Raw genomic sequence first — 27,986 nt, 5'->3', positions numbered from 1 at the left:
ACTCATATCATGTGACGAATAAAAATATAGTTTCAAGTAAAATACCGATGGTTGTAGGAAGAAAGCGGGGATGCCACTCGGGGGCATCCCCAAGCTTAGTTTCTTGCTACTTCTTTGAGTATTATCTTGGGGTGCCTCGGGCATCCAAAAGCTTAGCCTTTTGCTTATCCTTATTCCTTTATCCATCGTAAGATAACCCAAAACTTGAAAACTTTAATCACACAAAACTCAAACAAAACCTTTGTGAGATCCATTAGTATAAGAAACCAAACCACTACTATAAGTACTGTAGAAAACCTATTCTTATTTTGTTTTTGTATTACATCTACTATATTCCAACTTTTGTATGGCAAAAACTCATTAAAGAAAACCATAGAATCATCAAAACAAGCACACAACGCAAAGAAAACAGAATCCGTCAAAAACAGAACAGACTGTAGAATCTGAAATTTTAGAATACTTCTGAACTCCAAAAATTATGAAATAAATTGGTGGACGTGCGGAATTTGTCTATTAATCCTCTGCAAAAAGAATCAACTTAAAATAACTCTTCTGTAAAAAATGACAACGAATCTTGTGAGGGCAAAAGTTTCTATTTTTCAGCAAGATCAAATAAACTTTCACCCAAGTAGTCTTCCCAAAGGCATTGCTTGGCACACACACTAATTAAGACAAAAAAAACAATCATAACAGTATAATAATTGTTCTAACACTTAAGAACAGAAAGCAAAAAGCAAAAATAAATTTTATTCATTGGGTTGCCTCCCAATAAGCGCTATCGTTTTACGCCCCTAGGTAGGCATAACGCGTAGGATATAAGTTTTGTCGTCTTTGGTTCTAGATCCATAAGATGCCCTCATGATTGATTCATATGGTGGCCTAATTCTTGTTCTAGGGAAGTGTTCCATTCCCTTCCTTAGTGGAAATTTTGAAATTTAATATTGCCTTCTTTCATATCAATCACGGCACCAATAGTACGCAAAAATGGTCTACCAAGAATAATATGACAAGAGGATTGCAATCAATACCAAGAACAATAAAATCTATGGGCACATAATTCCTATTTGCAAGAATAAGAACATCATTAATCCTTCCCATAGGTTTTTAATAGTAGAATCCTCTAAGTGCAAATTTAAAGAGCATTCTTCAATATCGGTAAGACCAAGCACATCACATAAAGATTTCGAAATTGTAGAAACACTAGCACCCAAGTCACATAAAAGCAAAAAACTCATAATTTTTGAACTTTACTATGATAGTAGGTTCCCATTCATGATGCAATTTTCTAGGAATTTAAACTTCTAATTCCAATTTTTCTTCAACAACTTTCATCATGGCATCAACAATATGTTTAGTAAAATCTTTATTTTGTTCATAGGCATGGGGTGAATTTATCATGGATTGCAACAATGAAATACAATCAACCAAATAGCAACTATCATTATTAAAGTCTTTGTAATCCAAAATAGTGGGCACATCACTAGTTAAAGTCTTGACCTCTTCAAACCCACTTTTATCAAATTTTTCAACAAGATTTTCACCCTCCGAATCATAGGGGCGCCTTCTAACTAAAGTTGACTCTTCTCCAGTCCCTTTTTAATCAATCTTAAATTTACTAAACAAAGAATCAATAGAAGAAACACCAATCACTTTAAGATCTTCATCACTTTTGTGATAGTAATCGCTAGAAAATGCTTTTTCTAAAAATTCACTTTTAGCTCTAAGCATAGCGGTTCTTTTCTTACTTTCATCCATAGAAACATAAAGAGCTTTAATTGATTCTTCAACTTTAGGCGCATTTTTTTTCATTTTGAGAGTTTCTACATCATGAGAAATTCTATCAACACTTCTAGACAAATCATCAATTTTATTCAACTTTTCTTGTATCGCAGTGTTGAAAGCTTTTTGCTTATTGATAAATTCTTTAATATTGCTCTCAAGATCAGAGGTGTTTCTATTATTATTGTAAGATTGATTTCCATAGGAGTTACCACAATTATTAGAGGAATTACTAGGAAAAGGCTAGGATTAAAATTACCTCTATAAGCATTGTTGTTGAAATTATTGCGAGAAATAAAATTCACATCTATGGCATCACTATTTTGCTCAATCAAAGTAGACAAAGGCATATCATTAAATTCAATAGGAGCACTTTTATTAGCAACCAACTTGATAAGAGTATCAACTTTTTCACTCAAAGAATTTATTTCTTCTACCGAATTGACCTTTTTACTAGTAGGAGCTCTTCCAGTGAGTAATTTGCCATAATATTGTCTAGCAATTTAGTAGCTTCACCCAAAGTAATTTCCATAAAAGTACCCCCCGCGGCGGAATCTAAAAGACTACGAGAAACAAAATTCGGTCCCGCATAAAATTTTTGTATGATCATCCAAAGATTTAACCCATGACTTGGGGAATTCCTTAGCATCATTTTCATCCTTTCCCAAGATTGTGCAACATCCTCATGTTCAAGTTGCTTGAAATTCATGATTTGGGTTCTAAGGGAAATAATTTTTGCGGGAGCAAAATACTTAGTGACAAAAGCATCTTTGCACTTATTCCAACAATCGATACTATTGCGAGGCAAAGAAGAGAACCAAATTTTTGCAGAATCACGCAAAGAAAACGGAAATAATTTCATCTTGACAACATCACTATCCACATCTTTTTTCTTTTGCATATCGCATAATTCCACAAAGGTATTAAGATGGGACGCGACATCCTCACTAGGAGTACCGGAAAAATTGGTCTTTCATAACAAGATTCAGCAAATCAGTATTAATATCACAAGTCTCCGCACTAGTGGCGGGAGGAGCAAGCGGAGTGCCAATAAAATCATTGTTGTTGGTATTTGAGAAGTCACATAGTTTGGTGTTCTCTTGAGTCATGATGACCACACAACAAGATTGCACTCAAAAACAGATCCGGCAAGAAAACGGCGAACTGAAAAAGAGAGGCGAATAATACGGCAAATTTTTGTGAAGTGGGGGAGTGGAAAACGAGATGCAAATGGCGAATAATGTAAATTGCGAGGAGATGAGATTTGTGATTAGGAACCTGGTTGATGTTGAAGATCCTCCCCGGCAACGGTGCCAGAAATTCCTTTTGATGTCGCTTGAAGCTACGTCGGTATTTCCCCAAAGAGGAAGGGATGATGCAGCAGAACGACGGTAGGTATTTCCCTTAGATATGAAACCAAGGTTATCGAACCAGTAGGAGAACCTCCTCACACCACGTAAACAACACCTGCACACAAATAATAAATACACGCAACCCGACGTGTTAAAGGGGTTGTCAATCCCTTTCGGGTACAACGCCTCTAGTGGGATAATAACATGATGTAAAAAGTGGTAGATAGGATAAATAGATCGCGGAAAAAAAACTGCAGCAAGGTATTTTTTGTATTTTTGGTTTAATAGATCTAAAAATAAATGCAAGAGAAAATAGATCGCAAAGGAAAATATGATGAAAAGAGACCCGGGGGCGGTAGGTTTCACTAGTGGCTTCTCTCGAGAAAAATAGCAAATGGCGGGAAAACAATTACTATTGGGCAATTGATAGAAATTCAAATAATCATGATCATATCCAGGCAATGATCATTATATAGGCATCACGTCCAAGATTAGTAGACCGACTCCTGCCTGCATCTACTACTCTTACTCCACACATCGACCGCTATGTATTAAGTTCATAAGAAAATGGAGTAATGCATTAAGAACGACGACATGATGTAGACGAGATCCGTTTATCCATTGCGGCAGATATAGATCTCATCTTGTTATCCTTAGTAGCAATGATACATACGCGTCGGTTCCCTTTCTGTCACTGGGATCAAGCACCGTAAGACCGAACCCACTACAAAGCTCTTCTTCCCATTGCAAGATAAATAGATCAAGTTGGCCAAAAAAAAAACAAATGTCGGAGAATAAATACGAGGCTATAAGCAATCATGCATATAAGAGATCAATGGAGACTCAAATAACTTTCATGGATAAAAACATAGATCTGATCATAAACTCAAAGTTCATCGGATCCCAACAAACACACCGCCAAAAGACTTACATCATATGGATCTCCAAGTGACCATTGTATTAATAACCAAGAGAGAGTGAGCGAGAGAGAGAGAGAGAGAGAGAGAGAGAGAGAGAGAGAGGAAGCCATCTAGCTACTAACTATGGACCCATAGGTCTACAAAGAACTACTCATGCATCATCGGAGAGGCACCAATGGAAGTGGTGAACCCCTCCATGACGGTGTCTAGATTCGATCTTGGTGGTTCTAGACTCTGCGGCGGCTGGATCAATATTTCGTCGAATCCCCTAGGGGTTTCTGGAATATTGGGGTATTTATAGAGCAAAGAGGCGGTCCAGGGGGCACCTGTGGTGGGCACAACACACACTACAAAAAAAGAGACATACGTGACATTCTGGGCCGAACGAAAAAAAATTATGTCATACATATGACACTTCTATGACGGTAATTGTGACAAAACCCGGTATCATCATAGATGTGGTGGGCTCCTACTTCTATGACAAAAAATCATGATAGAAAATGGGCTTTTCGTCCTGGGCGGGCCAGAGACGCAGCTGCATGACATTCTTTGGGCCATCCATGACGGAAAAAACCGTGGTAGAAGCGAGGGCGAGGAAAATTTTGGGGAGTTCCCGGTTACGGTGGGAGGTCGGGGGCCGAGCGATGCGCGTTTCTCTCGTACACGTACGCATGTGTGTGCGAGGCATTGGCTCTAACTGAACCCGAGCGAGGCGTTGGGCTCTAACTGAACCCGAGCGATTGCACTGCAGGCTACGCGTTACTGAACCCGAGCGATCGATCGATGGCTATTAACTGAACCCGATGGAGCGATTCCTTCGCTACTGCTGCTAACTGAAGCCGATCGATTGGATGAACAGTGAGTGTTGTGGGGGGTTTGGATGAACAGTGAGCGGTGGCGTTGCCTCTAGATGAACAGGACCCCATGGTGTGGAGGGCTGGACGAACAATAGATGGTGGAGGGGTGGATGAACAGGACCCAATGGTGTGGAGGGCTGGATGAACAGTAGACGGTGGAGGGGTGCCCGTGGAGGGGTGGATGAACAGGACCCCATCGTGTGGAGGGCTGGATGAACAGTAGAAGGTGGAGGGGTGCCCGTGGAGGGGTGGTTCAACAGTAGCCGGTGGAGTAGCGCGGTGGAGACTGGATGAACAGGAGCCCGTGCAGGCTGAAGGAGGTCGACGGTAGCCCATGGAGGCTGTAGGAGGTCGACGGTGGAGATGAACAGTATCCCATGGAGTCCCGTTTAGCGGTACTCCACACCCCTCCCAATGAACAGGACCCCCGTTTTGACCATAGGAGGTCCGTTTCGTCCGTTTTGCGGTACGCCACACCCCTCTCGATCAACAGGACCCCCGTTTCGACCGTAGGAGGTCCGTTTCATCCGTTTTGCGGTATGCCACACCCCTCCAGATCAACAGGACCCCCGTTTCGACCGTAGGAGGTCTGTTTCCTCCGTTTTGCGGTACGCCACACCCCTCCCGATGAACAGGATTCCATTTCGAACGTGGCCGGTCGAACACAAGGCTGTTTCCTCCGTTCTGCGGTATGCCAGGCCTCGTTTCCATCGCATGTTCCGTCCAAGCCCTCCCGATGAACACGACGACGCATTTCGTTCTGACCCAGCCGGTTGGCTACCCATGAACACGACGACGACGCTGCTTCTCTGTTCCGACCCAGCCATGTACACGAGCCCTGGCCGTACGTATGCGCGAGTAGGCGTTCGAGACCCCGCCCGTATGTACACATACGTGGCCGTATATTCTTTCTTGCGCACTGGCCGCTGTACATACGTGTACATGCTACGTGCGCCTCTACTATGACACGTGCGCACCTCTACATCGACCAGTATATATGTACGTACACATTTGCGGCCAGGATGACAATGCTACATACACTTCGACCAGGTGGGTCTCGACTGTCAGGCACTTCCTTGCGTGCGAAGATGTAGCTGGTGGGTCCCAGCAGTCAGGGGGAAACGTTTTTTTTGCGAAATACGGTGGCCCGTCCAGTGGGTCCCTGCTGTCAGGTGGAGGAATAATTATTTTGCGCGTAATAAGGAGGCACTTCCTTGTTGCGGCCGTGGACCCAGCTGCCATCCTCTCCACGTATGGTCCACGTCCGATGGAAGCCGTTCCTTGACCACGTTGACCACACCGCACCGAGAGCACCAGGGCGGTGGACGACAGCGAGGCATAGGAAGGGGACGACGCGGAGCCGGGGAAGACGCGGCAGTTGATGCCCACGCATAGAGGAGTACGAGGGTTCACTGGTTCGCTGCGGTGTGAGGCTGCTGTCGCCACAGAATAACAGGGGGTGTGGGTGAGTAGAGGGATGGCCTGGCCAGTGGTGGGAGTAGTAGGCGGCAGTGAGGCCTCCGTCGCATCGCAGTCGGCCACGGGAGGCAGGAGCACGAGGCACGACCGGCGCTGGTTTGGGCGGCTGGAGCAAGAAGACTAGAGGTTGAAGAAGCACTACGACCGTTGGACGGACATCATACGGTCACTGGAGCTAGAATCATGCATATTGACTAAGTTGACAAAGACCTCCGTCCCCGTCAACTTAGTAGGCCCACAAGTCAACCTACCACTATACTGGGTCCCAGCTAACAGGGGGAGTATTCATTTTTTGTGCGTAATAAGGAGGAACATCCTTGCGTGCGAAGATATAGCTGGTGGGTCCGAGCTGTCAGCAGCGGTAACGTTTTTTTCGCAAAATACAGAGGCCCTTTCGGTGGGTCCCTGATGTCAGGTGGAGGAATCATTATTTTGCGCATAATAAGGAGGCATTTCCTTGCGTGCGGCTGTGGACCCAGCTATCGGCCTCTCCACGTACAGTCCACTTCAGATGCATGTCGGTCGTTGACCACGTTGACCAGGCCGCGCCGAGAGCACCAGGGCGGTGAACGACGGTGAGGCCTAGGAAGGGAACGACACGGAGGCAGGGAAGACTCGGCAGTTGTTTCCCACACGGAGGGGGTATGACTTTTCGAGGGTTTACTGGTTCGTGTGCCGTCGCCGAAGAATAACAGCAAGTGTGGGACTGTGGGTGAGTAGAGGGATGGCTAGGCCAGCGATGGGAGTACGATGGGGCGGTGAGGCCTGCGCGGTAGCACAGCCGGCCGCGGGGAGGAGGGAGCAGGCAGTCCTGCCGACGCTTGTTTGAGCGGCTGGAGCAGGAAGAGCAGAGATTGAAGAAGCACGACGGCCATTGGATGGCCATCCAACAGTCACTGCTTGTGTGTCAACCTTTTTTTAGGAAAGCCTCAAACCTGTGGAAAATAGCATACAACCCATCTGCCATTATTTCTAGTAATTTACAGCCCATGTGCTAGTTCTTAAGGTTTTTTCTGGAGCCCATATTCTTTTTGTTAGCATTACAGCCCATATTGTGGCCACTGTTAAAAAATTATACAAAATTTTGCATATTTCGGTGCATTCCGAACTGTTTTTAATCCCAAAATTTCGACTCACATTCAAACTGATTTTAAAAATAAATGTATATCAATATAAAATCCAACAAATTCTCCACGCATAAAAATTAATGTAATTTAAAATCTTGAAATGAAAAAAAAGATATTTGAAACTAATTGCCGGTTTGATGTGTTTCAAAAATGTACATCCCGTTTCTCATTACTGATGGGCCATTTTCTCGGCCAGCCGAATGAAAGATCTCCTCTTCTTGAAAGATTTGCAGCCCAACAGGCCTGACAAAGCGACTTACTTGGCAAATCACAAAAAAACTGGGCTGTGGCCATGGACCCAGCTGTTAGCCTCTCCACATACAATACTCTTCTGATGGAATGTCATTGACCACATTGACCACGCCGCGCTGAGAGCACCAGGGCGGTGGACGACGGCGAGGCCTAGAAAGGGGACGATGCGGAGCCGGGGAAGACTCGGCAGTGGATGCCCACGCGGAGAGGAGTATGATTGTACGAGGGTTTATGGGTTCGTCTGCCGTCGCCGGAGAATAACAGCAGGTGTGGGTGAGTAGAGGGATGGCTAGGCCAGCGGTGGGAGTACGGTGGGGCGGTGAGGCCTGCGTGGCAGCACAGCCGGCCGCGGGGAGGAGGGAGCAGGCAGTCCTGCCGGCGCTTGTTTGAGCGGCTGGAGCAGGAAGAGCAGAGATTGAAGAAGCACGACGGCCGTTGGATGGCCATCCAACAGTCACTGCTTGTGCATCAACCTTTTTTTAGGAAAGCCTCAAATCTGTGGAAAACAACATACAACCCATCTGCCATTATTTCTAATAATTTACAGGCCATTTGCTAATTCTTAAGGTTTTTTTGGAGCCCATATTCTTTTTGTTAGCATTACAGCCCATATTGTGGCCACGGTTAAAAAATTATATGAAATTTTGCATATTTCGGTGCGGTCTGAACTGTTTTTAATCCCGAAATTTCGACTCAAATTCAAACTGAAGTTAAAAAAATGTATATCAATATAAAATCCAACAAATTCTCCACGCACAAAAATTATTATAATTTAGAATCTTGAAATGGAAAAAAATATATTTGTAACTAATTGTCGGTTAGATGTGTTTTAAAAATGTACATCCCATTTGTCATTACTGATGGGGCATTTTCTCGGCCAGCCGAATGAAAGCTCTCCTCGTCTTGAAAGATTTGCAGCCCAACAGGCCTGACAAAGCGACTTACTTGGCAAGTCACAAAAAAACTGGGTTGTGGCCGTGGACCCAGCTGTCAACCTTATTTTGCATATTTCGGTGGAGCCAAAGAATATTCAACCCAAATTTATTGATTCGACACAAGGGGAGCCAAAGAATATTCTTGAGTATTAGAAGTTGAGTTGTGAATTCAACCACACCTGGATAACTTAGTATCTGCAGCAAAGTATTTAGTGGCAAAGTAGTATGATAATAAAGGTAACGGTAGCAAAAGTAATGTTTTTGGGTTTTGTAGTGATTGTAACAATAGCAACAGAAAAGTAAATAATCAAAGCACAATATGTGAAAAGCTCGTAGGCAATGAATCAGTGATGGGTAATTATGTCGGATGCGATCCTCATGTAATAGCTATAACATAGGGTGACACATAACTAGCTCCAGTTCATCAATGTAATGTAGGCATGTGTTCCGTAAATAGTCATACATGCTTATGGAAAAGAACTTGCATGCCATCTTTTGTCCTACCCTCCCATGGCAGCGGGGTCCTAGCGGAAACTAAGGGATATTCAGGCCTCCTTTTAATAGAGAACCGGAACAAAGCATTAGCACATAGTGAATACATGAACTCCTCAAACTACGGTCATCACCGAGAAGTATCCCGATTATTGTCACTTCGGGGTTGTAGGATCATAACACATAATAGGTGACTATAGACTTGCAAGATAGGATCAAGAACACACATATATTCATGAAAACATAATAGGTTCAGATCTGAAATCATGGCACTCGGGCCCTAGTGACAAGCATTAAGCATAGCAAAGTCATAGCAACATCAATCTCAGAACATAGTGGATACTAGGGATCAAACCCTAACAAGACTAACTTAATTGCATGGTAAGTCTCATCCAACCCATCACCGTCCAGCAAGCCTATGATGGAATTACTCACACACGGCGGTGAGCATCATGAAATTGGTGATGGAGGATGGTTGATGACGACGACGGTGACGAATCCCCCTCTCCGGAGCCCCGAACGGACTCCGGATTAGCCCTCCCGAGAGAGATTAGGGCTTGGCGGCGGCTCCGTGTCGTAAAACGCGATGAAACTTTCTCTCTAATTTTTTTCTCCCCGAACGTGAATATATGGAGTTGGAGTTGAGGTCGGTGGAGGTCCAAGGGGCCACGAGATAGGGGGCGCGCCCTATAGGGGGGCGCCCCCTGTCTCGTGGACAGGCTGTGGGCCCCCTGGTGTATTTCTTTCGCCCAGAAATTCTTATTAATTCCAAAAAGTGCCTCCGTGGATTTTCAGGACATTCCGAGAACTTTTCTTTTCTACACATAAAACAACATCATGGCAGTTCTGCTGAAACAACATCAGTCCAGGTTAGTATCATTCAAATCATGCAAGTTAGAGTCCAAAACAAGGGCAAAAGTGTTTGGAAAAGTAGATACGTTGGAGACGTATCAACTCCCCCAATCTTAAACCTTTGCTTGTCCTCAAGCAATTCAGTTGATAAACTGAAAGTGATAAAGAAAAACTTTTACAAACTCTGTTTGCTCTTGTTGTTGTAAACATGAAAAGCCAGCATTCAAGTTTCAGCAAATATTATGAACTAACCATACTCACAATAACACTTAGGTCTCACAATTACTCATATCAATAGCATAATCAGCTAGTGAGCCATAATAATAAAACTCGGATGACAACACATTCTCAAAACAATCATAACATGATATAACAAAATGGTATCTCGCTAGCCCTTTCTGAGACCACAAAACATAAATGCAGAGCACCTTTAAAGATCAAGGACTGACTAAACATTGTAATTCATGGTAAAAGAGATCCAGTCAAGTCATACCCAATATAAAACAATAGTAATGAATGCAAATGACAGTGTGCTCTCCAGCGGGTGCTTTTTAATAAGAAGGGTGATGACTCAACATAAAAGTAAATAGATAAGCCCTTCGCAGAGGGAAGCAGGGATTTGTAGAGGTGCCAGAGCTCGATTTTAAAATAGAGATTGAATAACATTTTGAGCGGCATACTTTTGCTGTCAATGCAACAACTATGAGATGGCTGTATCTTCCATACTACATGCATTATAGGCAGTTACCAAACAGAATGGTAAAGGTTTATACTCCCCCAACCACCAACAACCATCAATCCATGGCTTGCTCGAAACAACGAGTGCCTCCAACTAACAACAGTCCTGGGGGAGTTTTGTTTAATTAATTTGATTTGCTTTGATCTTTTTGGATCATGGGACTGGGCATCCCGGTTACCGACCCTTTCTCGTGAATGAGGAGCGCAGTCCACTCCTATTGAGAATAACCCACCTAGCATGGAAGATATAGGCAGCCCTAGTTGTAACATGAGCCGCTCAAGCATACAAAACAGAATTTCATTTGAAGGTTTGGAGTCTGGCACATACAAATTTACTTGGAACGGCAGGTAGATACCGCATATTGGAAGGTATTGTGGACTCATATGGAACAATTTTGGGGTTTAAGGAGTTTGGATGCACAAGCAGTATTCCCGCTTAGTACAGGTGAAGGCTAGCAAAAGACTGGGAAGCGACCAACTGAGAGAGCGACAACAGTCATAAACATACATTAAAATTAATTCACACCGAGTACAAGCATGAGTAGGATATAATCCACCATGAACATAAATATCGTGAAGGCTGTGTTGATTTGATTCAACTACATGCGCGAACATGTGCCAAGTCAAGTCACTCAATTCATTCAAAGGAGGATACCATCCCATCATACCACATCATAATCATTCTAATAGCATGTTGGCATGCAAGGTAAACCATTATAACTCATAGCTAATCAAGCATGGCACAAGCAACTATAATCTCCAAATGTCATTGCAAATATGTTTACTTCATAATAAGCTAACTCGGGAACGATGAACTCGTCATATTTACAAAAACAAGAGAGGTCGAGTTCATACCAGCTTTTCTCATCCCAATAAGTCCATCATATATCGTCATTATTGCCTTTCACTTGCACGACCGAACGATGTGTATAATAATAAGAGTGCACGTGCATCGGACTAAGCTGGAATCTCCAGGCATTCAAATCAAAAGAGAAGACAAGTAATATGGGCTCTAAGTTAAATAAACAATCATGCATATGAGAGCCACTAAACATTTTCAATATGGTCTTCTTGACCCCCAAAGGAAAGAAATAAAATAAAACTATTTACACGGGAAAGCTCCCAACAAGTAAGAAGAAGAACGAGAAATCTTTTTGGGTTTTCATTTTAATTTCTACTACAAGCATGGAAAATAAACTAACTAATTTTTTTTGTTTTTCTTAAGATTTATCAGACACACAAGAAGAAAGCTAGAAAAAAAAGATTAAACTAGCATGGATAATACAATGAAAGAGTATGAGCACCAACGACTAGTGTGTGAACATGAATGTAAAGTCGGTGAGAAATACGTACTCCCCCAAGCTTAGGCTTTTGGCCTAAGTTGTTCTAGTACCAAGGACCGCCGCTATTCTCCCCGGTGTAATGGGGGTGTAGTCAGGATACCACTGGATGGTCATCTTCGGATCCCACTGGACAGATGATGCACGATAAGGGTCCAGCTCAGGTTCTGGCTCAGGTTCTAGAGTAAAAGCTTGGGCTCGATGATTGTTCACCGCTTCCGGTGTGACAAGAAATTTTTCTTCAAGCAAATCAAACAACAGAGGCGCAGGCAAAATAATAATCTCAAAGTGTTTCTTATTAAATCTAAGTTTATACAAGAGCATCCTATCTTCATTGTCAACAATAAACTTGTGTGCTACCATGCTCTTGTAATCTAAAATGTGAGGAGGCAATATTGTCTCCTCTTCCTCATGGTGCCTAATGGGTATCTGAAAATGTCTAGCAAGACGTGCAGCATATATACCTCCAAATATGGGGCCTTTTGTATGATTCAGGGCTAGCCATTTAGCAACGACGGCACCCATATTAAAAGTATTGTCTCCAAGCAAGGCATGTTGAAGAATGATAATATCAGGAACACTTAAGTTTCCACTATTCCACGACCAATCAAGCATCTACTAGCAAATATGGCAAAGTAGTGTAAAACAGGAAAGTGTATGCTAGAGACTTTTGCCTCGGAGCCCTTCTTTGGCTCCTCTACAGCGATAGTATTAACAAAGCCATCCACATCTTTACGATGGGGTTCCTCTAATTCTCCCTCATAAGGTATCCTACACACCGCGCAAAAATCACGTAAAGACATTTCTCTGAATTCATCATATAAATGAAATGATACTGCAGGCGGTGACTTCTTAGGATAATAATAAAAGTTTTGCATGAAAGTATTGGTGAGTAAGAGATACTGATCAATCCGGTCGTTGATGAAACCGGTGAGGCCTGCAGTCTCAATCAAAGAACAAAAATCTTCATGAATTCCAGCTTCTTTCAAGAAATCCTCGCATGGCCATTCACATGACCGTACTTCCGCTAAATGAGGAAGATTATACTTGGCTTTTTCCTTCTCTTTGGCTTGTTTTTCCTGAGAGCTTTGGCTAGAAGAGCCCCTCAAAAACTTCCTTAACATTTTTCTGAAAATTTCTGAAATTTTAGTAACTTCCAAATAAAAGTGAATAAAACTAAACAAGATTGGTAGCAAGTACTCCTACAAGTGCCTAGAGCCTATATCATGCATTAGAATTGCTTGGGACCTCATAAATTTAACATGCAAGCTCAAGAACGTGGTCACCTATGCAGCAAAAATTTGCAATGAATAAAGCACTAGAACAAAAACTATTTCGACCAATGGAGGAGTCACATACCAAGCAACAATCTCCCAAAGCAGTTTTGTGAATGGAGCTTTGAGCAAGGAGATCGAAAATCGCAGCAAAATGAGCTAGAACTCATGCTTGAGCTAGATGGGGATTTTTTGGGTAGAAGATGAAGTGTGTGGGTGCTGGCATAAGTGGAGGGGGGCTAACAGGGGCCCACAAGACAGGGGGCGCACCCTATAGGGGGCGCCCTCCACTCTCGTGGCCTGGTGCTTGCCCCTCCTGCAGTGTTTTCAGTGCCTAAAATCCTCAAATATTCCATAAAAAATCATACTAAATTTGCAGGGCATTTGGAGCACTTTTATTTTCGAGATATTTTTTAATGCACGGATAATTCAGAAAACAGACAGATAATACTATTTTTGCTTTATTTATTCTAAATAACAGAAAGTAAAAAGTGGGTACAGAAGGTTGTGCCTTCTAGTTTCATCCATCTCATGATCATCAAAATGAATCCACTAACAAGGTTGATCAAGTCTTGTTAACAAACTCATTCCGAATAACACGGAACCGGAGAAATTTCGAATAACACTAAGTTACCTCAATGGGGATATGAGAATCCCCAACAATAAGAATATCATACTTTTTCTTGACAGTAAGGAGAGGAAATTCAAAACCTCCAATAATAATAGTTGGAACTTTTGCAATAGAATTGATGCTATGAACTTGCGATTGTTTCCTCGGAAAGTGTACCATATGCTCATTACCATTAACATGAAAAGTGACATTGCCTTTGTTGCAATCAATAACAGCCCCTGCAGTGTTCAAAAAAGGTCTACCAAGGATAATAGACATACTATCATCCTCGGGAATATCAAGAATAACAAAGTCCGTTAAGATAGTGACATTTGCAACCACAACAGGCACATCCTCACAAATACCGACGGGTATAGCAGTTGATTTATCAGCCATTTGCATAGATATTTCAGTAGGTGTCAACTTATTCAATTCAAGTCTACGATATAAAGAGAGAGGCATAACACTAACACCGGCTCCAAGATCACATAAAGCAGTGCTAACATAATTTCTTTTAATGGAGCATGGTATAGTTGGGACACCCGGATCTCCAAGTTTCTTTGGTATTCCACCCTTAAAAGTGTAATTAGCAAGCATGGTGGAAATTTCAGCTTCCGGTATCTTTCTTTTATTTGTAATGATATCCTTCATATACTTAGCATAAGGATTTACTTTAAGCATATCAGTTAAGCGCATACGTAAGAAAATAGGTCTAATCATTTCAGCAAAGCGCTCAAAATCCTCATCATCCTTTGACTTGGATGGTTTAGAGGAAAGGGCATGGGTTTCTGAACCCATGGTTCTCTTTCTCTACCGTGCTTCCTAGCAAAAAAATCTCTCTTATCATAACGTTGATTCTTTGATTGTGGGTTATCAAGATCAACAACAGGTTCAGTCTCTACATCATTGTTTTTGCTAGGTTGAGCATGAACATGAACATTATCATTAACATTATCACTAGGTTCATGTTCATCACCTGATTGTGTTTCAGCATCAGAAATGGAAATATTATTGGGATTGTCAGGTGTGTCTACAGTAGGTTCACTAGAAGCATGCAAAGTCCTATCGTCTTTCTTTTTCTTCTTTTTGGAAGAACTAGGTGCTTCTAAATTATTTCTCTGAGAATCTTGCTTGATTCTCTTAGGGTGGACTTCAGGATACAAAGGTTCCTGATTCATTTTACCAGTTCCAGTAGCCACTCTAACAGCAAAGTCATTTTTATTATTTAATTCATCAAGCAAATCGTTTTGAGCTTTAAGTACTTGCTCAGCTTGAGTAGCGACCATAGAAGTATATTTGCTAATGAGTTGGAGTTCACCTTTAACTCTAGCCATATTATCGCTCACACGTCCTATCTCGAAAGCATTATTCTTTAACTCTCTACCAACATAAGCATTAAAACTTCTTGTCTAGCCATAAAGTCACCAAATTCATCTAAGCAAGGGCTATGAAATTTAGTAGAGGAGATTTTAACTTTATCATATCTATAGAGAGAATTTACCTTTACTACCTGTGTCGGGTTATCAAGACAATGTGGTTCTTCAACAGGCGGTATATTAAGACCATGTATTTCTTCAATAGGTGGTAAATTCTTAACATCTTCAGCTTTAATACCTTTTTTCTTTCATTGATTTCTTTGCCTCTTGCATATCTTCAGGACTGAGAAATAAAACACCTCTCTTCTTTGGAGTGGGTTTAGGAATAGGCTCAGAAGTTGGCTCACTGGTTCAGGAATTGCCTCAGGAATTGGCTCAGGAAGGGTCCAATTATTTTCATTAGTCAACATATTATTCAATAATATTTCAGCTTCGTCGACTGTTCTTTCCTTGAAAACACAACCAGCACAACTATCCAAGTAGTCCTTGGAAGCATCGGTTAGTCCATTATAAAAGATATCAAGTATTTCATTTTCTTGAGAGGATGATCAGGCAAAGCATTAAGTAACCGAAAAAGCCTCCCCCAAGCTTGTGGGAGACTCTCTTCTTTGATTTACACAAAGTTATATATTTCCCGCAAGGCAGCTTGTTTCTTATGAGCAGGGAAACATTTAGCAGAGAAGTAATAAATCATATCCTGGGGACTACGCACACAACCAGGAGCAAGAGAATTATACCAAGTCTTAGCATCACCCTTTAACGAGAACGGAAATATCTTAAGGATATAAAAATAGTGAGATCTTTCATCATGAGTAAACAGGGTAGCTGTATCATTCAACTTGGTAAGATGTGCCACAACATTTTCAGATTCAAGGCCATAAAAAGGATCAGATTCAACTAGAGTAATAATCTCAGGATCAACAAAGAATTCATAATCCTTATCACTAACACGGATAAGTGAAGTAGCAAAAGCAGGGTCAGGTTTCATTCTAGCATTAAGAGACTGCTGCTTCCATTTAGCTAATAATTTCTTAAGATCATATCTATCATTGCAAGCAAAGATTTCCCTATCAGCTTCTTCATTCATAACATAACCCTTAGGAACAACATCTTAAGAAATACATAATCATTGGGAGAACTTTCATCATCACTATCATCAATAACAACATCTTCAATATTTTCATTCCCCCTAACTCTAGCAAGTTGTTCATCAAGAAATTCACCTAATGGCAAAGTAGTATCATGTACAGAAGTAGTTTCATCATGCATAGCAGAAGTGGCATCATCAATAACATGCGACATATCAGAATTCATAGCAGTAGCAGGTTTAGGTGTCGCAAGCTTACTCATAACGGAAGGAGAATCTAGTGCAGAGCTAGATGGCAGTTCCTTACCTCCCCTCGTAGTTGAGGGATAGATCTTGGTTTTAGCGTCTTTCAAGTTCTTCATAGTGATCAACAGATATAAATCCCAAGTGAGTCAGAGAATAGAGCTATGCTCCCCGGCAACAGCACCAGAAATTAGTCTTGATAACCCACAAGTGTAGGGGATCGCAACAGCTTTCGAGGGTAAAGTATTCAACCCAAATTTATTGATTCGGCATAAGGGGAGCCAAAGAATATTCTTGAGTATTAGCAGTTGAGTTGTCAATTCAACCACACCTGGATAACTTAGTATCTGCAGCAAAGTATTTAGTAGCAAAGTAGTATGATAATAAAGGTAACGGTAGCAAAAGTAATGTTTTTGGGTTTTGTAGTGATTGTAACAATAGAAACAGAAAAGTAAATAATCGAAGCACAATATGTGAAAAGCTCGTAGGCAATGGATCAGTGATGGATAATTATGTCGGATGCGATTCCTCATGTAATAGCTATAACATAGGGTGACACATAACTAGCTCCAGTTCATCAATGTAATGTAGGCATGTGTTCCGTAAATAGTCATACGTGGTTATGGAAAAGAACTTGCATGACATGTTTTGTCCTACCCTCCCATGGCAGCGGGGTCCTAGCGGAAACTAAGGGATATTAAGGCCTCCTTTTAATAGAGAACCGGAACAAAGCATTAGCACATAATAAATACATGAACTCCTCAAACTACGGTCATCACCGAGAGGTATCCCGATTATTGTCACTTCGGGGTTGTCGGATCATAACAGATAATAGGTGACTATAGACTTGCAAGATAGGATCAAGAACACACATATATTCATGAAAACATAATAGGTTCAGATCTGAAATCATGGCACTCGGGCCCTAGTGACAAGCATTAAGCATAGCAAAGTCATAGCAACATCAATCTCAGAACATAGTGGATACTAGGGATCAAACCCTAACAAAACTAACTTAATTACATGGTAAATCTCATCCAACCCATCACCGTCCAGCAAGCCTATGATGGAATTACTCACACACGGCGGTGAGCATCATGAAATTGGTGATGGAGGATGGTTGATGATGACGAGAGCAACGAATCCCCCTCTCCGAGCCCCGAACGGACTCCAGATCAGCCCTCCCGAAAGAGATTAGGGCTTGGCGGCGGCTCCATGTCGTAAAACGCGATGAAACTTTCTCTCTGATTTTTTTCTCCCCGAACGTGAATATATGGAGTTGGAGTTGAGGTCGGTGGAGGTCCAGGGGGCCCACGAGATAGGGGGCGCGCCCTATAGGGGGGGGCGCCCTATAGGGGGGGCGCCCCCCTGTCTCGTGGACAGGCCGTGGGCCCTTGGTGTATTTCTTTCGCCCAAAAATTCTTATTAATTCCAAAACGTGCCTCCATGGATTTTCAGGACATTCCGAGAACTTTTCTTTTCTACACATAAAACAACATCATGGTAGTTCTGCTGAAAACAGCGTCAGTCTGTGTTAGTTTCATTCAAATCATGCAAGTTAGAGTCCAAAACAAGGGCAAAAGTGTTTGGAAAAGTAGATACGTTGGAGACGTATCACTCACCCCGGCTCTGCGCAATGTGCGGTTACCCAAGGATTTCAAGGGTCCACGTAAGGTGCCCAATTACACTGCTGATTTGCCCCCCGAGTCATTGGTTGAAAGTTATGAGATGGCAATGGAGGTACTGGGTGTAGATGATGCGGCGTGTGCGAAATACTTCACCATGATGTTGGATGGAACGACTCGCACTTGGTTAAAAAGTTTGCCCATTAACTCCATTGGTTCATGGGCCGAGCTGAAGGCCCGGTTTATAACAAACTTCAAGGAAACATGCAAGCAACCCATGTCAATTGTGGATCTAGCCTCCTGTGTCCAAGAAGAAGGTGAATCGACAACCCGTCAGGTGCGCCGGGTTTCGGAGATCTTACATTCATCAGACCGCATCAATGTTGACTCAGCAGTCATAACATTGGAGGGCAATTGACGATTTAAGCCGCTGAAGTTGAAGTTGGGATGGCTCAAGCGTCACTGCAATGACATGGCAACACTTATGGAAGCTCTAGTTATGTATGCCGATTCTGGTAGTACCAAGGATCCCGAGTCTGATGATGAGAAGCCGGGGAAGGGAAAGAAGAGCAGCGGTGTGAAAGGGCAGCAACATAACCAGGCGGGCCATGGGAATAATGGTAAGCGTAAAGCGGATAGTAATTCCAATTTTGTGGCTAACACCAATGCGCAGGACAATGGCCAGCATCGTAAGGGTAGACCGCCCTCGCGGAGTGGAGGATCAGGTGTCAATCTTGAGCGCCTGTTAAATCAGCCTTGCCCGAGACACGGGACGCGAGAGAAGCCAGCCACCCACCTCTGGAAGGATTATTTTATTATGAGGGAGTTCAAAAACTCGGATCTTTTCTGATATGACCATGGACCGTCCGGCAGTTCAGGACCGGGGTCTCAAGGGCCGGGTTATGGTGGAGGTAATTCCGGTTCAGGATTTCAAGGTAATCAGGGCGGACATGGCAATCAGGGCAATCAGGGCAATCAAGGTGGTTATAATCAACAGGGAAACCGACGACAACAATAGTCAGGTTATCAGAGTCACCCGCAGCAGTTGAATAGTGGGCAGTATCATGTCTTCACCACTAGCCTGTGCAAGCGTGATCAGAAGCTTCATAAGAGGGTAGTAAACTCTGTTGAACCGGCGGTACCCCGTTTTTTGGGCTGGTCTGAACAGCCTATTGTGTGGAGTCGATAGGATCATCCGCCCCGGGTTGATAATCTGGGTCACTTAGCTTTGGTGGTGGCACCTCAGGTTGGAGGTTATAAGTTCACCAAGGTGCTCATGGATGGAGGGAGCAGTATCAACATCTTGTATTATGAAACCTTCCATCGCATGGGGTTGATAGATAAGAGTCTTAAACCATCGAACACCGTTTTTCACGGTGTGGTGCCTGGTAAATCGGCTTACCCAGTTTGTAAGATAGCTCTAGAGGTTGCTTTTGGAGATGATCATGATTCAAGGTCGGAGACATTGACTTTTGAAGTGGTGAAAATCAGGAGTCCGTACCATGCCTTGTTTGGACGGCTGGCTTGTGCTAAGTTCATGGCAAGGCCGTGTTATGTTTATCTACAGCTCAAGATGCCGGGTCCTAAGGGGACCATCACAGTACATGGAAGCCGAAAGATTTCTTTGGAATGTGAGGAAGGTGATGCGGCTTATGCTAAGTCGGTTTGTGCAACAGAGGAATTGAAGTTCTATAAGGACAATGTTGATCCGGCAGATATGATTTCTTCGAAAAAACCAACTACAGAGCATGATCCGGCTTTGAAGTTTAAATCGGCTGACGAGACTAAGTTGGTTGATTTTGTTCCTGGCGATTCATCCAGGCAGTTTAGCATCAGCGCTAACTTGGATCCGAAATAGGAAGGCGCGATCATCGAGTTCATCCATGAGAACCGGGACATCTTTGCATGGAAACATTCTGACATGCCAGGTGGACCGAGGGAACTCGCTGAGCACACTCTTAATATTGATCCCAAGTTTAAACCGGTCAAGCAGTTTCTCCGCCGCTTCAATGAAGAGAGACGCAAGGCCATTGGTGAGAAGGTAGCCCGGCTCTTGGTAGTAGGGTTTATTGTGGAGGTTTTTCATCCTGAGTGGTTGGCTAAACCAGTGCTAGTACTCAAGAAGAATGGCACTTGGCGCATGTGTGTGGATTACACAGATTTGAACAAGGCTTGTCCAGCTGATCCCTTTGCTCTCCCTCGTATTGATCAAATTATTGATGCTACGGCGGGTTGTGAGCATTTGAGCTTTCTGGATGCTTATTCGGGTTATCATCAAATCAAAATGGCAGTTAAGGACCAAGAGAAGACACTACTAGAAATACCACTACTAATGGTGCACCTAATATGGCCATTAATGGCGCATCACTGGTGCGCCATTGATAGCACGCCATTAGTAATTTTTACTAATGGCGCACCACCTGGTGCGCCATTAGTATCTGGTATACTAATGGCGCACCACCTGGTACGCCATTAGTATATGCGAGGGTGCGCCATTAGTATGCCTCCCAGGGGGCATGTATACCCAGGTGCTTTGGCATACTAATGGCGCACCACCTCTGGATGCGCCATTAGTAACCGCAACATACTAATGGCGCACTACCCGGTGATGCGCCATTAGTATGCACTGTCATACTAATGGCGCACTGTCATGTGATGCGCCATTAGTATGAATATTAGGTTTTTTTTATTTTTTTATTTTCTGTTTTTTGCACAGGTTACAAAATGTATAATTTGACAAAATATAGACAGCACACATCAACAATAGATTCATCAAATACAATAGAAGATTAGTCTTTGAATACAATTCATCATATTAGTCTCCGAATACAATTCATCATATTAGTCTCCGGATTGAAAAGACCGAACAAAGATAGAACATTATATTACAAGTCTCGAGACCGCGAGTAGCGAGTTTATCTTCGCATTACAAGTCGATATCGATCATCTAAACTACCATCACATAGAAGAGAGCTGCGGTCATCACGATGAGCATCATCACGATGAAACTCGTCTTCATCCGGTTCCTCCAACGCTCCCTCCCCTCTCCCGCTAGATAGCGGGCGTATCTAGATTCGGCCTCGGCCCTAGTGGTGTACCCTTTGTAACTGTTACCGCTGAATCGGTGAACCTGTCTCCAACACTCCTCCCAGTCATCGTAGACTCCGGGAACCTTACCCTTGTACACGACATACGTCGGCATCGCTATGCACTAGCCAAACGAAACGTTAGTACCAATTCACAGAAAATACATAAGCAATATATAAGTATGCAACAGAACGATCGGAAGAGAAAAGCAAGACATTAATAGCATCGATTACATCTAAGTTGAACGACTCTCGAAACCAAAGAGACATACTACAAGTTCATTAAAGTTTAATTACAACATGAGCCAATCGATGTTTCAGAACTAGACAACTCGACTCAAGGGACCGGAGCGTGGATGAAGCCGCCGTCTATCGTGGGAGTCATGAAAGAACGAGCGTTGTCATCCTGCATTTGTAGCATTGTGTCGATGTCACTGTTGGACGGTTGATTTCTGAGGTAGAACTGCCCCGAGGTACGAAGGACATCTTGATGGATGATTTCCGCAAACTCCGACTGGATGCGAAAGAATTCTTGTCGGAGGTCCGCGTCCTGGATTGCCGACACGCTCGCGGCCCAATCTTGGAGTTTACTCGGTAGCAAAAGTTGATGATGGTCCCGTACGATCGCCCGCATGTGATGGATGGCGTAGTAGGCACCCTTCTGACCGCCAGGCGGCTTCTTGACACAGCAGAACGTCGTATTGTGGTTGAACACGTGCTTGCCGTACTTACTAATAGGCCTGGTGAAGGTGCCTCCAGATTTGGCGTAGCCGGGGAGAACATCATGAAGAACCTTCTTGACATTTGTGTAGTCTACGTTCGACTGACGGTCCGGGTCGAAATACGTGGCCATGGAATATTTGGGGCTTAGGAGGATGAGCGTGCAACGTGTGTCACTGCAGAAAACACGGAATGTTAAAAGAAAAACGATCGAAATGTAAGAATTCATATGTTACGGGCCGGTTGAGGGGAGGACTTACTCGGGAAAGTAAGGCACGAGGAAGTTATCCTTATCTTGGTTTGCCAGAATGACGCCTTTGAGGTAAGAACTCGCGACTTGCCGGTCCCCAGCGCTGCCCAAGATCTTGGCACGCATGTAGAAGGGGTCGACTATCACGATGTCCGGGGTCTTGTCGCGAATGATCCGCATCTCCATACTCAGCGAAAATAGCCAAACGAAGGTGTAGCGCAGCGGATGAAGGTTAAACATAGCAAAGATGTCATCAAACCGCAGGACGATCGTACCCCCGATGTCGCCATCCACAAAGCCCTTGCCCTCTGGCACCTTGGCCACGAAAACCGGGTATGCCACATCCTTCTCTCTGAGACGCCGCTTCTCCAAAGAAAGAACACTGTCGTGCAGACTCCGCATAGCACCGGTTGCAGCATTGAGCATATTTGGTGGTAGCATCGCCCTACCCGCCACATGCACCCTCCTCGAGATATCCTTAGGTGAAGGTGGCCCGTCCTGAGCACGGATCGTACTCGGTGCCGGCTGGCTCGCACCCTTCTTAGTCTTTCTTTTGTGTGCCTTCTTCTTCTCCTGTAATGGGACCGAGTTTTGCTCACAGACCGCCTTCTTGAGTGTGTTGGGGCTGATAATATTTCGCACCTCGCCTATCTGAGGCTCGGTGAAGTCGGCAGCTGGAGGCGTCTCCTGAGAGCTGAACGCCAGACGGCGCCTGTTGCAACTTGGCTTCTCCGCGGTACGAGCTAGATCGCACACGTCTTTTGTTGGGTTTGGTTCTTGAGAAGGAGGCCCCATGAAGTCGCCATCGTACCCATGCTCGGCAAAGTACTGATCGACGTTGCCAAATGTATCATAGTCGTCGTCGTCGTCATTCTGATCATGTGCCATATGCATGTTTGGATCCAGTGGCATAGGGATGTCCGGCACCGTTACGGCGGTCTTGCCATGGGGCCGACTTGGCGCCGGCACGACTGGCGGTGTTGTCTTTGGGGTGGTGTCCCCCGCCCCCAAACGAATCTGGCTCTTCGGCCAAAGCAGGGGCCAGCTCAGGCAGGCGCTGAGGGTCATCACGTCATCATCGTCGGCCCCGACGGGTCGATTCAGAGGTAACAAGTCGTCGCAGCTTGGCAGCACCCGAACCAGTTGAACCCTAAACAAGTTGGGTGGCATCTGGGTACCGTGGAACAAGGGGTTGCCCGGTTGAATGATTTTGCCCTTGGCGACATCGACCAACTCGTTGTTCACGAAGTGGAGGAGAGTGCACGGAACTTCGGCGGCGCCCTGCGAAAACATGTAGGGCATCAGGGATGCCCAGTCAAAGGCAAGGAGATGAAGTCCTCGGCCGAGAGAGGCTTAATTAGTTACCGTGATGATGGCGTCGAGCTCGGCTAATGTAGAGGCACCGCCAACGGCGGGCGTGCAGTTGACGGAGGGGCCGCTTGCTGCAGAGGTGCCGGCCGGCGTACACCCGGGTGCATTAAGCTCCCGTGCCGGCGTCGGAGACACCAATGCCGCCTCCGCCGGAGGCACCAATGGCCCCGCCATCGCATTATGCGAGTTGCTGGCCGTGAAGCTAGGAATCGGGGGCAGCCCCTGTTGGCCGCCCGCAATCCACGCACTCAACCCCGAGATCAAGGTAGGCACAAGGGCGGTGATCGTCGCTCCGAGTCGTTGTTCCACTTGCTCTTGGACAATCTCCGGAATCCGCGCCACCTGTGCCTTGAGTTCTTGAACCTCTCGCGCCTGGCTTTCCGAGATGGTCTTTTTCTCCTTCCGCACACCAGCGGTATAGTATGACCCCCATTTTGTCGACAAGCCTTTGCCGGCCACACGACCAGCTGACGTCGGCTTACTGAGCTTATCCTTGTTCTTCATTATATTCAACCCCCTATTTAGAGTGGTGTCCCAAGGGTTGCTCTGAGTCGACCCCGCGCTACTGCTTTCAGTCGCCTGCGAAAGGAATGTGAACCATTTAGAAATTCGGCTTCATTAATTAGAATGCAACCATATGGAGCTAATTACGCGGGGGTGTATTCCTTACCAGAACAAGCTCAAGCCGCCTGTTCTTCGGATCCGTGGTAAGCTCCTTTGTTTTCGGGTCCTTCTTGTACCGGGCCCTGACAAAGTTCCTGGTCTGCTTGTCACCGTATTTATCGAAGAGGGGCGGTAGGCCTTGCTCGGCACGGTCCGCCTCCTCCTTGTCCCATATAGGCTCCGCCACTCTGTAACCGCCGGGACCGAGTGTGTGTTCCCCTATGTTCAGCTCCCGCATTTGTTTCCCCCACTCACTTGATTGGGAGCTTGCGGTGCTCGAGCAATTGATCTTGAAGTCGTTGTAGTCATCTTCGGTGATCGAAGGATTTTTCTCCTTGATCTTCTCATAACTCTCACCTTTCTCGATCATTCTCTTCACATTGCTTTTCCAAGTAGACAGGGCCTTGCTCATCTTCGTGAGGGCAGCATTGTTCACTTTATTCCCTTTGAGGCTTGTGTTTTCGAATTCAGCGGGGAACTTGTATCGTTCGTGCAGCTTCGTGAAGAGGAGGTTGTGCAAATTCCCTCGGTCAGGATGCCTCAGGTTCTCGGTGTTGATCGAGACGGTGCTCCGGACAATGCACCCGAGCTGAAGCGAGTACCCCTTGACTATTCGTTCGGGCACCGTTGGATTCCCGTTGGAGTCCACTTCAGTAACTTCCCGCCGGTCCTTCCGTTGCCTCTTCGGCTGGCTGCTATCTGTGCGTGCGCCGCCATCATCAGTGGTGGCATCCTCGGCGGCACCATCAGTGGTGGCATCAGTGTGGTCATCCTCGGCGGCACCATCCGTGGTCTCAGGATCGGTGGGGAAGGCGGCGGCCTCATACAAGTGAGGTTGTTCCTCCATCTCCTGGAACAGCTCCCAGAATGCCTTGCCGCCCGAACCCCCGGCCTCATCGTTGTGGGCCATGTTTCTCTCTAAATAGAAACAAAGTTTGGTCAAAAAGTTGGTTATTGTCAAGGAACAAGATCATGGTCTCATCATTTAGGGTTTGTCGACACCGAGGCATCCTAAAATCTAAGCTTTTATCATTGAGGGTTTTTCGACGCCAAGGCACCCTAAAAGCCTAACTTTTCATCATTTCGGTTTTTATCGACACCGAGGCACCCTAAAAGCCATGCATTAGTCACAAGTACGCCGGGGCACTTGATCCTACTTAATTAACTACTAAGATACCCCGGCCCATGCATTAGTCACAAGTACCCCATATGTCCTATTTTTAGCAAAGTCATGCTAAAATTCACGGAAAATTTCAGCATGACCTTTGCTGAAAATAGGACATATGGAGTACCCGAATTTGCCGGAACGGAAGTTAATCGACATTCCGGCAAACTCAAGGGCCTCTCGGGGTACCTGCAAAATCATCACGACACGATGGTCGGAGACAAAACCCAACAAACTAGCAAAATCATCACAAATTGTTTTCTGTTAAAGATGATCATCATCTTTACAAGTCTTTCTCAATGTGATCACAAGTAATTCAGAGGCATCACAAGTAATTCAGAGCATCACAAGGCATTAGTAGTTCAGTACATGAACAAGTTTTACAAAGCACATCAATATGTATTGTATTTCATTGTGGAGTTATATACAGTATGTTACAACAAAGAAACAGCTTAATCCATGCCTCAGCTTATCAATAGTCATTACTTGTCAAATACAGAAGAAGGAACAATTTACTTGTGAAATAGTTACAAATGATGACAGAATAAAGCAACACCCTACACTAGCCTAAAAACAAGTGAAGTTTCACCCATATAAGAACAAGTGAATTCTAGTCCCATTGACACTCCTGGTTTTCTACAAACACCAAGTACTAGGGCACACAAAAGTTCTGAAATTTGTGTGCCTAACTGAATTAACTGAATTTTCAGTAACCGAATAAACTGAATTTTCAAAACTGCAAGAAGCCAATTAAAAAAAATCCTTGCACTCTGTCAAGTACATCTTTCATCCTAGTACATTCCCTGCCTGTGCAGGCATTTGCAGGCAGCTGACAGTAGATTGGCTTTTAGGCCCTGACTAATTAACTACATTGCTCATCAGAGACCCTGCTGTTTACTGGGAGGTGGCAGTACTACTGTACTAGTGTGGTACTGGTTTATTATTTGGAACCTTCTGATTATGAAGCTATCTCTGGTAAAGATTTGCAACTAGTAGTACATTTTTGGTGGGTGCAAAAGTCCAACAGCACTAGAACTGAGCTGATTGATCTATAAATTTGTAGGAGGAGCTAGATCATTTCCTTTACCAAATAAGCAATTGATCTAGCATCCACCTTTACCAAATGCAAGCAACTGATATGATACAGATACAGATAGATGCCGACAATTAGTTATTGTTATCATCTGAGATAATTTAATCAGAGCAGTGGCAGTGGATTTGTGCACAAGCTAGCTAAGACAGTAGCTTCCTTGCAACCCACAAAAGACAAAGGAAAAGAGGGTGAAAAGGGGGAGATGGTTAGCTTTGATGAGCAGGCAGCATCTTCCTAACCCCCTTCTTCTTGTCTCCTCTCACTATCTCTCACACATGTACACATGGCAAACCACAAAGGGTGTGTCAAGAAATTACTAAACTAATAATCCAACCACTAAAGCACTAGATCACCATGTGTATATAATCTTTTTATAACTTTGTATATATGTATGGCTCCAATGGGTGCCACTGCCATTAATTAACTAGTGTATGCCACAGCAGAGCACAGATCGCCATCTAGCTAGTAGCTTTCTAAGGCCCCCTCCTCCTACTGACTAATGGTTCTGGTTAGTAGTTGTACTCCACTATCACACATGATTTGCACCAGAAAAATCTTCACCACATGCATATATAATGTTGATCTCCTATATAACCCTGAAAGAACTGGCTCTACCCAACTTATATCCATCCAGAGGCCCAAAGAGAACTGACCCTTAATATATACTCCCTCCTTTAGTGATCTAAACATTCTCATATTTCTTGACGTGATCTAGCCCAAAGAGAACCGACCCTTAATTATATACTCCCCTTTAGTGATCTAAATACTCTTATATTTCTTTACGCAATCTAAACATTCTAATATTTCTTTATGCAGGGAGTACATGAACTAAAGCACTGTCATGTGTCATCCCATGGAAGAAACAGAGAATTGCAGAGCAAACTAATAATTCGTTTATTATTCATAAAGAACTGTACTGAATTACGTACACGAGCGAAAGCACTGTCATGTGTCGAAGATTAACCATGGTTAACATCCATGGAGCTGGTTGATGGCCAATTAACACGATGATTAGTACTAATGGCGAAGACTAACCATGGTTAACATCCATGGAGCTGGTTGATGGCTAATGAGTAATGAGAGGGGTTAGCTAGGCAGGCAGGCGGCAGACCTTGAGACGGGCTCGACATTGATGGCGCGGCACTCGTAGCAGCCGGAGAGGCCGCGGAGGGAGGACGGGTGCCCCGGCGACGGTGGTGTGGACGGGGCGGGGTCGAGGTGGGGCAGCGGCGTCGGGGCGGAGTCGGGGCGGCGGGGTCGCATCGAGGCGGCGTCGGGGCGGCGGGGTCGCGTCGAGGTG

This window comes from Triticum dicoccoides, chromosome 4B, assembly GCF_002162155.2.
Source record: "Triticum dicoccoides isolate Atlit2015 ecotype Zavitan chromosome 4B, WEW_v2.0, whole genome shotgun sequence".
Classification (NCBI taxonomy): Eukaryota; Viridiplantae; Streptophyta; class Magnoliopsida; order Poales; family Poaceae; genus Triticum; species Triticum dicoccoides.
The sequence above is the reverse complement of the archived record's forward strand: the minus strand, read 5'-3'. Positions refer to the sequence as shown.